Source organism: Salmo salar, chromosome ssa06 (genome assembly GCF_905237065.1).
Source record: "Salmo salar chromosome ssa06, Ssal_v3.1, whole genome shotgun sequence".
In the NCBI taxonomy this organism is placed as follows: domain Eukaryota; kingdom Metazoa; phylum Chordata; class Actinopteri; order Salmoniformes; family Salmonidae; genus Salmo; species Salmo salar.
This window is the reverse complement of record NC_059447.1, coordinates 44,648,097-44,661,446: the sequence shown is the minus strand read 5'-3', so window position 1 is coordinate 44,661,446 and position 13,350 is coordinate 44,648,097.

The window sequence follows — 13,350 nt, the reverse complement described above, 5'->3', positions numbered from 1 at the left end:
TTTAACTTTAAAAGGCATTATAAATTAGTTTGCTCACAAGAAGGCTCGACACTGGGCTCTTGGTGCAGTGTAACCTCTGAGTTTTGTTTATCCAAGCCTGCCCAGGGATGGGCAAAATACAGTGTCAGAGTATTTTCTACTATGGTTTATCTCCTGTTGAACTTACTCAGGAATGTCCACATAATGTCTTGACACTGCAGTCGCAGTTTCACAGATGCTTGTTCTCTGTAGGTACCACATTTATGCCTGCAGTCAGATTTTTATATATTTATTTGGGGTATGTTATTTAGGCATATATTTATGAATTGTACATAGGGCAGAAGGGGTTAGCCTTGTTTATAAGAGTTTTTAATACATTATTTAATCTGAAACATGGATCATTGGTCATTTCTTCATAAAACTGACTACAACACCATATATTAAAAAACAAGTCACTAATTGTGTAGTTGTTTATAATAAAGCATAATAAAAATCTCATGACAAAGACAGCTTTTGTTAACATTAGGAACCAAAAATGTTTGCAATACTGTTAATATAGGCAAAGGATGAAGTTGGAAACTAGAATCTGCACAATTGTAGTATAGAGCAGCAGAAGCTTATAGTTAATACATTTAATAACACATATTGTTCAGTACGTTATTTTAATCTGAAACATTCTGATTTCTATGTTAGGGGCACAGTAGTTTTTTTTTCATGGGGCCCCAAAATTCTGGCAAAGCCCCTGACTGCACACGCTACAATTACTTAGGTTTAGAAGTAAGCTGAACTGGACACCTTTAATGAGGCAGTAAATGAACTGAGAGAGAAAGCACGCCATTAAAAAACGAATGAAAATTGAAATACCTATAAAAAAATCGGATAAAACAAATTTTATGTGTCATTGAACCAATTGCACAGCGAGGTGTGGGGTCCACATGCAAAACAAGATTTCACCCAAGGGACAAACACCCCACTGAAACCCTGCATGCAGAGTTCTGTAAGATTCTCCTACTGTACATGTCCAGAGGAAAACAGGGCAGAATTAGGCCAATATCCACTAATAATAAAAACTAAAAAACAAGCAATTAGGTTGTGGAAACAACTAAAATACAGTGATCCCCTTTCATATCATTACCAAGCACTACAATGCCAAGAGCTGAGCAAAGAAAAGTGACCCCTCATCCAGCTGGTCCTGGGGCTGAGTTCACAAACCTGTTCTACTAACACACTCAAGCCTCAGGACCAGAACATCCAATCAATCAGAATAAACCAAATTACACAGTCAAAACAAAAGTACATTACTTATTGGGAAGCACAAGCACAAAGTAAAATTCAGTGCTATCTGGCCTTAAATCAACAGGACACCGTGGCAAACTATTTGACCATGGTTGCTGATCAAAACCTTAGAAAACCTTGACAAAGACCTTGACAAAGTACTGGCCTTGCCACTGAGAAGGGTAGACACAGGAAAATCTGGCTCCCTGTAGAGGAAAGGCTGTGCGACTACTCTACCACAGCAGAACCTGAGAAAGACCTGCATTTCCTGACAAATGTCAAAAATATAAAACAATTAGTAAGTGTCATTTCCCCAAATTCAAAACCCTTATTCAAGGTTACAAAGACCTCTCTGATGAAAATAAGCATCCGTCCTGTTGGGGGAGGACTCAGATAGCTGTGGCAGCGCACTACATTGCTGCCTGCCATAAGATGAGGGACAGTCAACATTGATTATTATTATTTTCATTATGTTAATATTGTAAATCTCCAAAGTAAGCTTTGGCAATATTGTTATGTCATGCCAATAAAGCAAATTGAATTGAATTGAAAATTGAGGGAGAGACTGACTGACTGACACCTGAAATGAAACAGGAAATTATCACCTCATATTAGCCAATGTGTCTTCCTTCCACCATGTCTGTCTAGCCTGAGACTGTCAGGCTTGTGATCAGGACCTCATGCTGGAAAGACATGTCCGGTTGGTGCTGTCGGACAAGCTGTGAGAGCTAGCCAATAGGGGAGGAGCTGACAGAAGCCCTTCCAGGAAAAACAAAGGGGCCTGCTCTGCAACCCTAGAACAATATACACTTACTCACAAGCAGACATCCTTAAAACACGTACACACACTCACAGTCAACAGGGGAGACTGTCAACATAAGAGACAAGGTAAATAGCACAGATTAGTATTTTCAATAGTCATATACACTCCAGATATTGATCTCAAATTGTTCTGAATGAAGATAAGCCCAGACTCACGCTTTCCACTTGTAAATCTATATTAGTGTGTGTGGAAGGACAAATGGAGAATACAAATGATAGCAGAGAGGGAACAGAAGGGATTCCAAAAAGGCGGAGGCATGAATTCAAAGACTTCAGCTAGAGGGAACGGTAAAGTGCTCCAGGTGTGAGTGTTACCTGCACCCCCTGCCATGTTGTTACCTATACCGTATATCTCCTCTGGATAGCCGTCTACAAAGGCAAGAGGCTGTGATCTTCAGCCAGCAAAGGCTGTACCTCATAGCAGTCTGACAGCCCACCGACTCCACCTCACTCTTCACTCCGAACATTATTCAACTTTTCCTACAGTATATCAATGGTAGGAATAGGAGATTGAAGGAGCAACAGGTCACTGTGGAATGGGGAGGATATCACAATGATGATCTCATGATTTATGATACAGATATTGTGGCATTTTTCTATCCCTGAAAGGCCACAGTGTGCTCATTTCACACATTTTCTGTATTGTACCAAAACACCAACTGAAATCAGTGAGTAATCTTACTACATCTGTATCGACATACACTCTTAGAGAAAAAAAGGCTGCTAGCTAAAACCCAACAGGTTTCTTCAGCTGTCCCCATAGGATAAGCCTTTGAATAACCCTTTTGGGTTCCATGTAGAACCCTTTCCACAGATGGGTTCTACCTGGAACCAAATGGGGTTCTCCTATGGGGACAGCCGAAACACACTTTTGGAAGCCTTTTTTTCTAAGAGTGTACTAATATCTAGAAGATAGCAATAGCCGAGCATAAACTGGACACACAATCAATTTAAGATGATAAGACTAGCCGTTCTATTGCTTCCAAAGTTTCCCTATCACAGCAGTAGATTGTAGTACATTAGATGTATCTTCTCCCCCTAGAAGGGCCTCCGTCTCGCTCTTCTCCTCTGGGCTTGCTGGAGCATGTGGCATTATGTACGTGTATAGCAGTCCGGGCTGCTCAGCCAGTATTACAAACAGCTGAGCCCAGTGGTAGTACGCTTCATTGCGAGTGCAGGGAGAGCCAGTCCCCTTGATCTGACTGCCCACTGCAGCTAGGGAGAACTCCTCTGGACTACAGACAGTATAGAGAGCCATATTGAAACCAGGAGGAGTCAGTCCACTTCAGGAGGACGCCACAGCCTTCTTCTAAACAACACTGTCGTGTTGTCTCACTTGTTGGGGGCAGAGTTGGTGGTGAGAAAAGAGGCAGAATAGAGAGACAGAGAGAAACAGGGAGTGAGTGAGAGTGTGTACTGTAGGGGAGGGGGGACAGTAAATAAATCTGAACAGCCAGTCTGGTTCTACTTCCTCTAGAGTAGAGAGACTGGAGTAAGTATGTGTTTTAGTATTTATAGAGCTCCGCTCAGTGTATGTGTAAATCTAAGTCATTCAACCTATACATAATCGATGTAATTTAACCTTTACACAATAGTAACTAAATCAAATCAAATCAAATTGTATTAGTCCTCTTCTTGCTGTGCCTCGTGGAGATTATAACAAAACATGGCCAAGATGTTGAAATGTTCATAGACGACCAGTAGGGTCAAATAATAATAATCACAGTGGTTGTAGAGCGTGTAAAATGTCAGCACCTCAAGAGTAAATGTCAGTTGGCTTTTCATAGCCGATCATTCAGAGTATCTCTACCGCTCCTGCTGTCTCTAGAGACTTGAAAACAGCATGTCTGGGACAGGTAGCACATCCGGTGAACAGGTCAGGATTCCATAGCCACAGGCAGAACAGTTGAAACTGGAGCAGCAGCACGACCAGGTGGACGAGGAGCAGCAAGGAGTCATCAGGCCAGGTAAACCTGAGGCATGGTCCTAGGGCTCAGGTCCTCCAACAGAGAGAAAGAAAGAAGGAAAGAAGGAAAGAAAGAAAGAGAGAGAGAATTAGAGAGAGAGAATTAGAGAGAACATACTTAAATTCACACAGGGCACCGGATAAGACAGGAGAAATACTCCAGATATAACAGACTGACCCTAGCCCCCCAACACATTAACTATTACAGCATAAATACTGGAGGCTGAGACAGGAGGGGTCGGGAGACACTGTGGCCCCATCCGACGATACCCCCGGACCGGGCCAAACAGGCAGGATATAACCCCACCCACTCACTTTTCCAACACAACATCTCCAACCACCAACTTACCATCCTGAGACAAGGCCGAGTATAGCCCACGAAGATCTTCCCCACGGCACAACCCAAGGGGGAGCGCCAACCCGCACATGAAGATCACGTCTGTGACTCAAGAGGTGTAGACCTTACAGTGAAATGCTTACTTACAAGCCCCTAACCAACAATTCAGTTCAAAAAATACAAATAAGAATAAGAAATACAAGTAACAAGTAGTTAAAGAGCAGCAGTAAAATAACAATAGCGAGACTACATACAGGGCGTACCGGTACAGAGTCAATGTGCGGGGGCACTGGTTAGTCAAGGTAATTGAGGTAATATGTACATGTAGGTAGAGTTATTAAAGTGAATATGCATAGATAATAACAGAGAGTAGCAGCTGCGTAAAAGAGGGGGGTTGCAATGCAAATAGTCTGGGTAGCCATTTGACTAGATGTTCAGGAGTATTATGGCTTGGGGGTAGAAGCTGTTTAGAAGCCTCTTGGACCTAGACTTGGTGCTCCGGTACCACTTGTCGTGTGGTACCAGAGAGAACAGTCTATGACTAGGGTGGCTGGAGTCTTTGACAATTTGTAGGGCCTTCCTCTGACACCGCCTGGTATAGAGGTCCTGGACGGCAGGAAGCTTGGCCCCAGTGATGTACTAGGCCGTTCGCACTACCCTCTGTAGTGCCTTGCGGTCGGAGACAGAGCAGTTGCCATACCAGGCAGTGATGCAACCAGTCAGGATGCTCTCGATGATGCAGCTGTAGAACCTTTTGAGGATCTGAGGACAGATGCCAAATCTTTTCAGTCTCCCGAGGGGGAATAGGTTTTGTCTTGCCTGCTTCATGACTGTCATGATGTGCTTGGACCATGATAGTTTGTTGGTGATGTGGACACCAAGGAACTTGAAGCTCTCAACCTGCTCCACTGCAGCCCCATTGATGAGAATGGGGGCGTGCTCGGTCCTCCTTTTCCTGTAGTCCACAATCATCTCCTTTGTCCTGATCACATTGAGGGAGAGGTTGTTGTCCTGGCACCACACGGCCACATCTCTGACCTCCTCCCTATAGGCTGTCTTGTTGTTGTTGGTGATCAGGCCTACCACTGTTGTATCATCGGCAAATGTAATGATGGTGTTGGAGTCGTGTCTGGCTGTGCAGTGATGGATGAACAGAGAGTACAGGAGGGGGCTGACCACGCACCCCTGAGTGGCCCCTGTGTTGAGGATCAGCGTGGAGGATGTGTTGTTGCCTACCCTTACCACATGGGGGCGGCCCGTCAGGAAGTGCAGGATCCATTTGCAGAGGGAGGTGTTTAGTCCCAGGGTCCTTAGCTTGTCGATGAGCTTTGAGGGCACTAAGGTGTTGAACGCTGAGCTGTAGTCAATGCATAGCATTCTCACATAGGTGTTCCTTTTGTCCAGGTAGGAAAGGGCAGTGTGGAGTGCGATAGAGACTGCATCATCTGTGGATCTGTTGGGGCGGTATGCAAATTAGAGTGTGTCTGGGGTTTCTGGGATGATGGTGTTGATGGGAGCCATGACCAGCCTTTCAAAGCACTTCATGGCTACAGACGTGAGTGCTACGGGTCGGTAGTCATTTGGGCGGGTTACCTTGGTGTTGTTGGGTACAGGCACTATGGTGGTCTGCTTAAAAACATGTTGGTATTACAGACTCGGACAGGGAGAGGTTGAAAATGTCAGTGAAGACACTTGCCAGTTGGTCAGTGCATGCTCACAGTACACGGCCTGGTAATCCGTCTGTCCCTGTGGCCTTGTGAATGTTGACCAGTCTAAAAGTCTTACTCACATCGGCTGCGGAGAGCGTGATCACACAGTCTTCCGGTACAGCTGATGCTCTCATGCATGTTTTTTTTGATTGATCGAGTCACTGGTGCTTCCTGCTTTAATTTTTGCTTGTAAGCAGGAACCGGGAAGATGGAATTATGGTCAGATTTGCCAAATGGAGGGCGAGGGAGAGCTTTATATGCATCTCTGTGTGTGGAGTATAGGTGGTCCAGAGTTCTTTTCCCTCTGGTTGCAAATTTAATATGCTCATAGAAATTTGGTAAAACAGATTTAAGTTTCCCTGCATTAAAGTCCCCGGCCACTAGGAGCACCGCCTCTGGATGAGCGTCTTTCTGTTTGCTTATGGCGGAATTCAGCTCATTGAGTGTGGTCTTAGTGCCAGCATCGGTCCGTGGTGGTATGTAGACAGCTACGGAAAATACAGATGAAAACTCTCTAGGCAGATAGTGTGGTTCACAACTTATCATGAGATACTCTACCTCAGACGAGCAAAACCTCAAGACTTCCTTAGATATCGTGCACCAGCTGTTGTTTACATATATGCATAGTCCGCCACCCCTTGTCTTACCAGACGCCGCTGTTCAATCCTGCCGATACAGCATATAACCAGCCAGCTGTATGTTGATAATGTCGTCGTTCAGCCACGACTCTGTGAAGCATAAGATAATACAGTTTTTAATGTCCCGTTGGTAGTTTAATCTTACTCGTAGGTTGTCGATTTTATTTTCCAATGATTGCACATTAGCTAGAAGAACGGAAGGCAGGGGGGGTTTATTCGATAGTCTACGAATTCTCAGAAAGCAGCCCGACCTCCGTCCCCTTTTTCTCCGTCGTCTCTTCACGCAAATTATGGGGATTTGGGCCTGTTCCCTGGAAAGCAGTTTGTCTTTGACGTCGGGCTCGTTGGACTCGTTAAAGGAAAAAAAAGCTTCTGCCAGTTTGTGGTGAACAATTGCTGTTCTGATGTCCAGAAGTTATTTTCGGTCATAAGAGATGGTAGCAGCAACATTAGATACAAAATAAGTTACAAAAAATAAGTTACAAACAACGCAAAAAAAACTAGGGCCTAATTCTCTCTCATTAGTTCATACTGTGTCATAACACACTGTCATAACATAGAACCATAATATACAGTATTTTCAGTGTTCAATTACGGTAATAACACCTCCATAATAATTTAAATAATCAAACATTTCCACCACAATCTCCATTACCCACTCAAACAATTTAACTAATGCAGGTTTCTTCAAGGCACACTTAATGATAGATATAGTTATCAGGGAAGCTCGCCTTGCACCTCTAAGGAAAGTCCACGTGTGAGTTGAACCTGAGCCCTTGTCTCTCTCCGGGCTAGGGTTGGGTTGATTGGCCTTCAGCTCACATCTTGGCTGCAGCTGCAGGCAGTTGGCTACGCTGCAGCTGGGAGTCTTGTCAGAGCAGAGCCAGTGTCAGGCCAGCCAGAGGAGCCCAGAGCTCATCTTGGAAAGACTGACAAAGACTCCCTCTTCCTCCTCCCGCTCCCCCAGGCTCACATGTCAGTCTGAGCAAACCTAGGTTGTGTTCAGTCGAAGGAAAGGTTTTGAAACAGACTGAAATGGGGAGGTATTTGATCATGTCCAGTAAGAAATGTATGATTTTGTTTCACACCTTCAGTCAAAAAGTAAGCCAGGTAGGAGCCAAACTCCAGCATCGTATTGGTCCGAAAAGGAGTAGGATAAAAATACTAACCCTAAACCTAGTCTTGGCATAACCTTAATCTTGGCATAACCCTAACCCTAGCCTTATGTTCAACTTTGGTTCAACCCTTACCCTAAACCCCTCCAAATTGGGCTCCCCCTACTTTGAATTCCCAGTTTAACCATGGGTGTGTCCAAACGAAACGTGGCTATGTATATTTCCAGAATCACAGTTACTAAACAAAGTCCTGTTATCAACCTATCCATGGCAGTATTCTTCTGTCTCCTCAACGCTATTCTGGACATTAATCAAAATTTGTCAAAAACACACTAGTGATATTAGTGTAACATTTTCACTCTTTCAACATCCAACATCTCCCTCAGAGGAGAAAGCTTCTCTGAATCACAGCAGTCTGTCTGTGAGCGTAATAATGGGATAATGTCTTTATACTATGTATAGCCAGCCAGGGCTAAGTGAGGACAGGGTAATTGTATGATGCTGTGTGTGTGTGTGTGTGTGTGTGTGTGTGTGTGTGTGTGTGTGTGTGTGTGTGTGTGTGTGTGTGTGTGTGTGTGTGTGTGTGTGTGTGTGTGTGTGTGTGTGTGTGTGTGTTAGTTGTCTGGGCACAATCCTAGTTCCAGTATAATTGACTGCTCTCACTGCCAGTGTTGGTTAGTCCGCTTACACCCACACACCGTGATTCACTGGCCATGCTCTCTATTCTGTGACTGGCTGGAGTTCCCTAGGGAGAGGACGGCTGCTCACTGACTACAAGGGGTCATACAGTCATACACGTGTGTGTGCGCACCGGCGCATCCGAGCCCATATTATTATTTGCAGTATTACAGTATTTATGGTAAATATATCTCACTGCTCATCCTGCTTCTGCAAACAATTCCACTATGAGACTTGCCCATGTGGCTTAGGGAATAATGGCGCCCAGTTTGAGCTGATAGCTCACCTTGGATAAATAAAAGAGAATGGATTAATAAACTCCTCCAAAAAAAGAGCAACTGTTTAAAAGTTCTGTTCAGGAACGGCTAAACATCCTTTTTAAATCCATCATCTCTGCGATCTCAAAGGGTGGGAAACCATTCAAGCCACCATTGCGGGCAAAGTGCACACAATAAACTATTTTTGACCCGTTATTATGTCCCCGCCTCTGGACCTTTAGCTACATGTCCTGCCTTCTTTACTCCTTGGCACGTCGTCTACTCACTTCAAAGACTATACCAGTCTACCAAGGTTTCTTCTCAAGATGGAACAATAGGCACATCACTTGGGATCCACAGCATATGAAATGTTTACACCTATGTCAATGATGTGAATTTTCTGTCATGATATCTTTCAGACCAGTGGTCAAGAGTGCAAAGGACACGAACAAAGTAAGTCATTTTACAGTAAGCCATCAGCAGATAGAGATTGAGCACACGAGACAGAGAGAGAGAGATGGAGAGTAATGGAAAGAGAGGAGGAGTAGGTGAGCTGCTGCAAGACTGTACTACCTCTGGCTCCCCAGCCTGTTTCTCACAAAGAGGGCTTTATTCTCACTCTGGGCCCAGCCAATCTGTTCCATGTTTCCTTAGGAAATGTCCACTTAGTCCTGGGAAGTCAGAGGCTTCCCACTGCACCTTTGATTCAGGCCTTATCCAAATAGTTGCCAGGGCGATTACACGGGTCAGGGCGACCCGGGGGATGCTGGTAAATAAACGCACGGGGCGAAGACAAACACCTTCAATGAAAACCTGTTTTCATATCCAAATGTTAGCCTTGTAACCGCTCACTTTCACCACTTTACATTTTTCACGTTTCGTTAAAAGGCCGACTATACCTAATGCTGTGAGAGGTAAAAGAGGTCAAAACTATATTTCTCTAGGGTTGTGTGAGGGCATTAGCCAGTAGCCACCTACCTGGTGAATATTGATTGGCCATTGGGAGGTTCCATAGTCTTATCATATAATGACAACAGAGCTTGTTACAGAACATGAGACATGCGTATCGTCAGATGGTCTGGTGGAGTGTGTGTGTGTGTGTGTGTGTGTGCCCTTTTACCTCGCAGCGTAGCAAAAGGCATCAACTCACTCTGCGTCAAATCCTGTTTTGTGCACAGAATGCAGATGCATTATGTAGGTCGACGTACCTGTAGAATAAAGATAATACAGAATTTTATCAAGGAATCACACTCTTACAATACATCTCTACTTCAATCCTAGCTACAGAGCTAAGGAGACATAGAGGCACTCATAAACAGATCTGTCATTCCATTGCTGGCATTAACACAGAACACATAACACAGAAGACACCCATTTGTTTCCGTCAATATTTTTGCCAAGATGAATCTAAGGCTGCAGGCAAGCGTGCGCTTGACTCATTTTGTTTTTCTCCTTGACAACTTGAAGCTCTTCAGTTGCAATAGTTAACGGGTTGTAACCATATGATATCATCAGGGAAGAGGAGGAGAGCTGAATTTGCTGTGTGAACAGTAGGGTGTTGTCAAATGCCAATGTGTCCATAAGTGTTGAGAATATAAATGTTGATACATGACCACGGTATATATTGTTTATCTATTTAGGCAGGGGAGTCCCATTGAGACCAAGGTCTCTTTTCCAAGGGAGCCCTGCGTGACAACACCAAACACATACACAATCAAGGCAGGAAAATAAAAAACAAAAAGAACAATTAAAAAAAGCACAATCATACAAAAATACACATACACATTTCAAACCCTAAACAGCTAGAAGCTGCTGTTCCATTTCGAATCCCTGTGTGTGTCAGGTTCTACAGTGCATACCCATAGGGTTTGACCTGGAGCCTGTGCTGTGGCAGGAAATGTTTGAAGGGGGATTGAAGAGTATCCAACTGTGAGACCACTCCGTGACACCATATGGGCCTGAGCTAAAGCAAAGATTTGCACTTTTTTTCTGGGAGCCCTCAGCAGATTCATGCTTTAGATCTTGCTCCAAGTCCACTTTACACTTAATATAGGATCAATTGATGCTTAGTGCCCGCTAAACACTTCACCTAATTGTTCCCTTGTAACTTCCTTATTGGGAGGAACTGGTGTCAGCAACTCTAAGCAATTCATTTTCTGTGATGTAGGCCACTTGGTGTGGCTATCAAAGTTATGATACAAGCTGCAACAAGGGTCTGTTGTTTCTTGTTCACGTGCATTCAATTGCACTTCCACTGTGTCTTCTACCGAGGTCTCAGAAGATACCCTCTCAGCATTTGTTTCGCATTATTATTCTCTATGTCCCAAATGGCACCCTATTTCCTATATAGCTTGTGACCAGAGACCTCGAAAGTAGTGCAGTATAAAGGGAATAGGGTGCCGTTTGGGATGCAAGCCCTGTCTACCAGCCCAGCTTTGGAAACACTAAACAGGGGAGATGTCTCTGCAAGCTATGAGACTGTTTGACCTGCTTGACCTGTAGAGGGAGCTCTAGGCCTGTTAGTCACCACCATCACTGCCCAGATGACCAACACACACACACACACACACACACACACACACACACACACACACACACACACACACACACACACACACACACACACACACACACACACACACACACACACACACACACACACACACACACACACACACAGCAACATAAAATTACCCTGTCCTCACTTAGCCCTGACTGGCTATACATAGTATAAAGACATTATGCTCACAGACAGACTGCTGTGATTCAGAGAAGCTTTCTCCTCTGAGGGAGATGTTGGATGTTGAAAGAGTGGAAATGTTACAGTAATATTACTAGTGTGTTTTTGACAAATTTTGATTAATGTAACAGTGCTGTGAATGAAGGTTCAAGGAGGTTGTCTCTCCCAGTCACAGGTCTGCCACATACACAGATCTGCAGTTCCCATACAGTAGGATAGAAAGTGTTTCCAGAGCAGCCACAAGCCAACGGATACACATGCCCACACGCTCGCTCGCCCATATGCCTGCTCACATACACCCGTGCACCAATCACTTACGCACGCACGCATGCACGCTCACACACACACTCACAACATACACAATTTCAAAATCTCTGGGATAAAATAATAAAACCATCAAAAACTGAGGTAGTTCATACGAAAGGCTTTCAGAAATAATTACAACCATTTTTAAAAAAGACAGCTTTAAATCATGTTAGATTATGTCCCTAATATTCGGGAGTGGTTTGCAAATTAAGCCATTTTGGAGAAGCCATTTTCCTTCATTTGAGAGAGTTTAGTTAAAGGGTACAACAATAGATATCTAGCATTGGGGTGAGTTTCCATTTTAAGCAATCTGGAACCATACAGCACCAATACAGTCTGTCATGGCTGGAAGCTTACCATTGAAAATGTGGTCAACAGTACCACCTAGTGTTGGTCCCATGTAACATCAAGTGGAGCCAGACGTTCCGTTCACGTGGGTGTTCTTGAAAAAACAGGTCGCAAGGTGGCATGTCTCCCACTTTACAAACAACTGCATATGTTCCTTAGTCATCCTATTTCAATGGGAGCTTCAGACACAAACAAACGTGTCGTTAGGCTGACCTCAATAGAAAATGATGTTCCTACAGCAATGAGCGCTGATGAATTGTACATTTACATTTTGGTCACTTAGCAGATACTCTTATCCAGAGTGACTTACAGTCAGCGCATGCAGCCAAGGTAGATAGAACAACTGCATATCATGGTTAATATTCAAATGAATACAGGGACAAAGGGATGATTCAACACACTTTTTCTCAAGAACGTTTGCATGTGGGAAGGGTAGTACAGTATTTACTGTGAGAGTGAGGGGGAGGGGGTTGATCCTGTCCGTGATTAGATTAGGGGCTGATTGGGAATCAAGGAATGAATTAATCAGATCAGATTAAGTGTTCCAGTACGACCAGTAGAGCAGATGCCTTCTAGTCTCTCAATATTAACGTGGAACACTCTCGTTAAGTCCCGGAGACTATGTTCAGAGATATGTACGGGCAAGAAAGCATGATAGAAAGGGAGCGAGAGAGAGACACACACACACACACACACACACACACACACACACACACACACACACACACACACACACACACACACACACACACACACACACACACACACACACACACACACACACACACACACACACACACACACACACACACAAACGCAGACACCCACTACTGACCTGCCCGCACAGCTGCATTCCATAGCTTATCTCGTTGTATCTATGCAATGTGGTTCCATGTATACTGCATGATCTCCTTGTGTCTATAGATACTGAGTATACAGATATTTAGGACACCTGCTCTTTCCATGACATAGACTGACCAGGCGAATCCAGGTCTTTGAAAGTTGTTAAGAATAACAGTTACATGTAGTGGAGTTACTTTTAGTCATTTCCATATTAATTCAACATTTACCAATATTTTTTTGAGCAACATCCCTTATTGATGGCACTTGTTAACTCCACACCAATCAGTGTAGACGAAGGGGTGGAGACAGGTTAAAGAAGGATTTTTAAGCCTCGAGA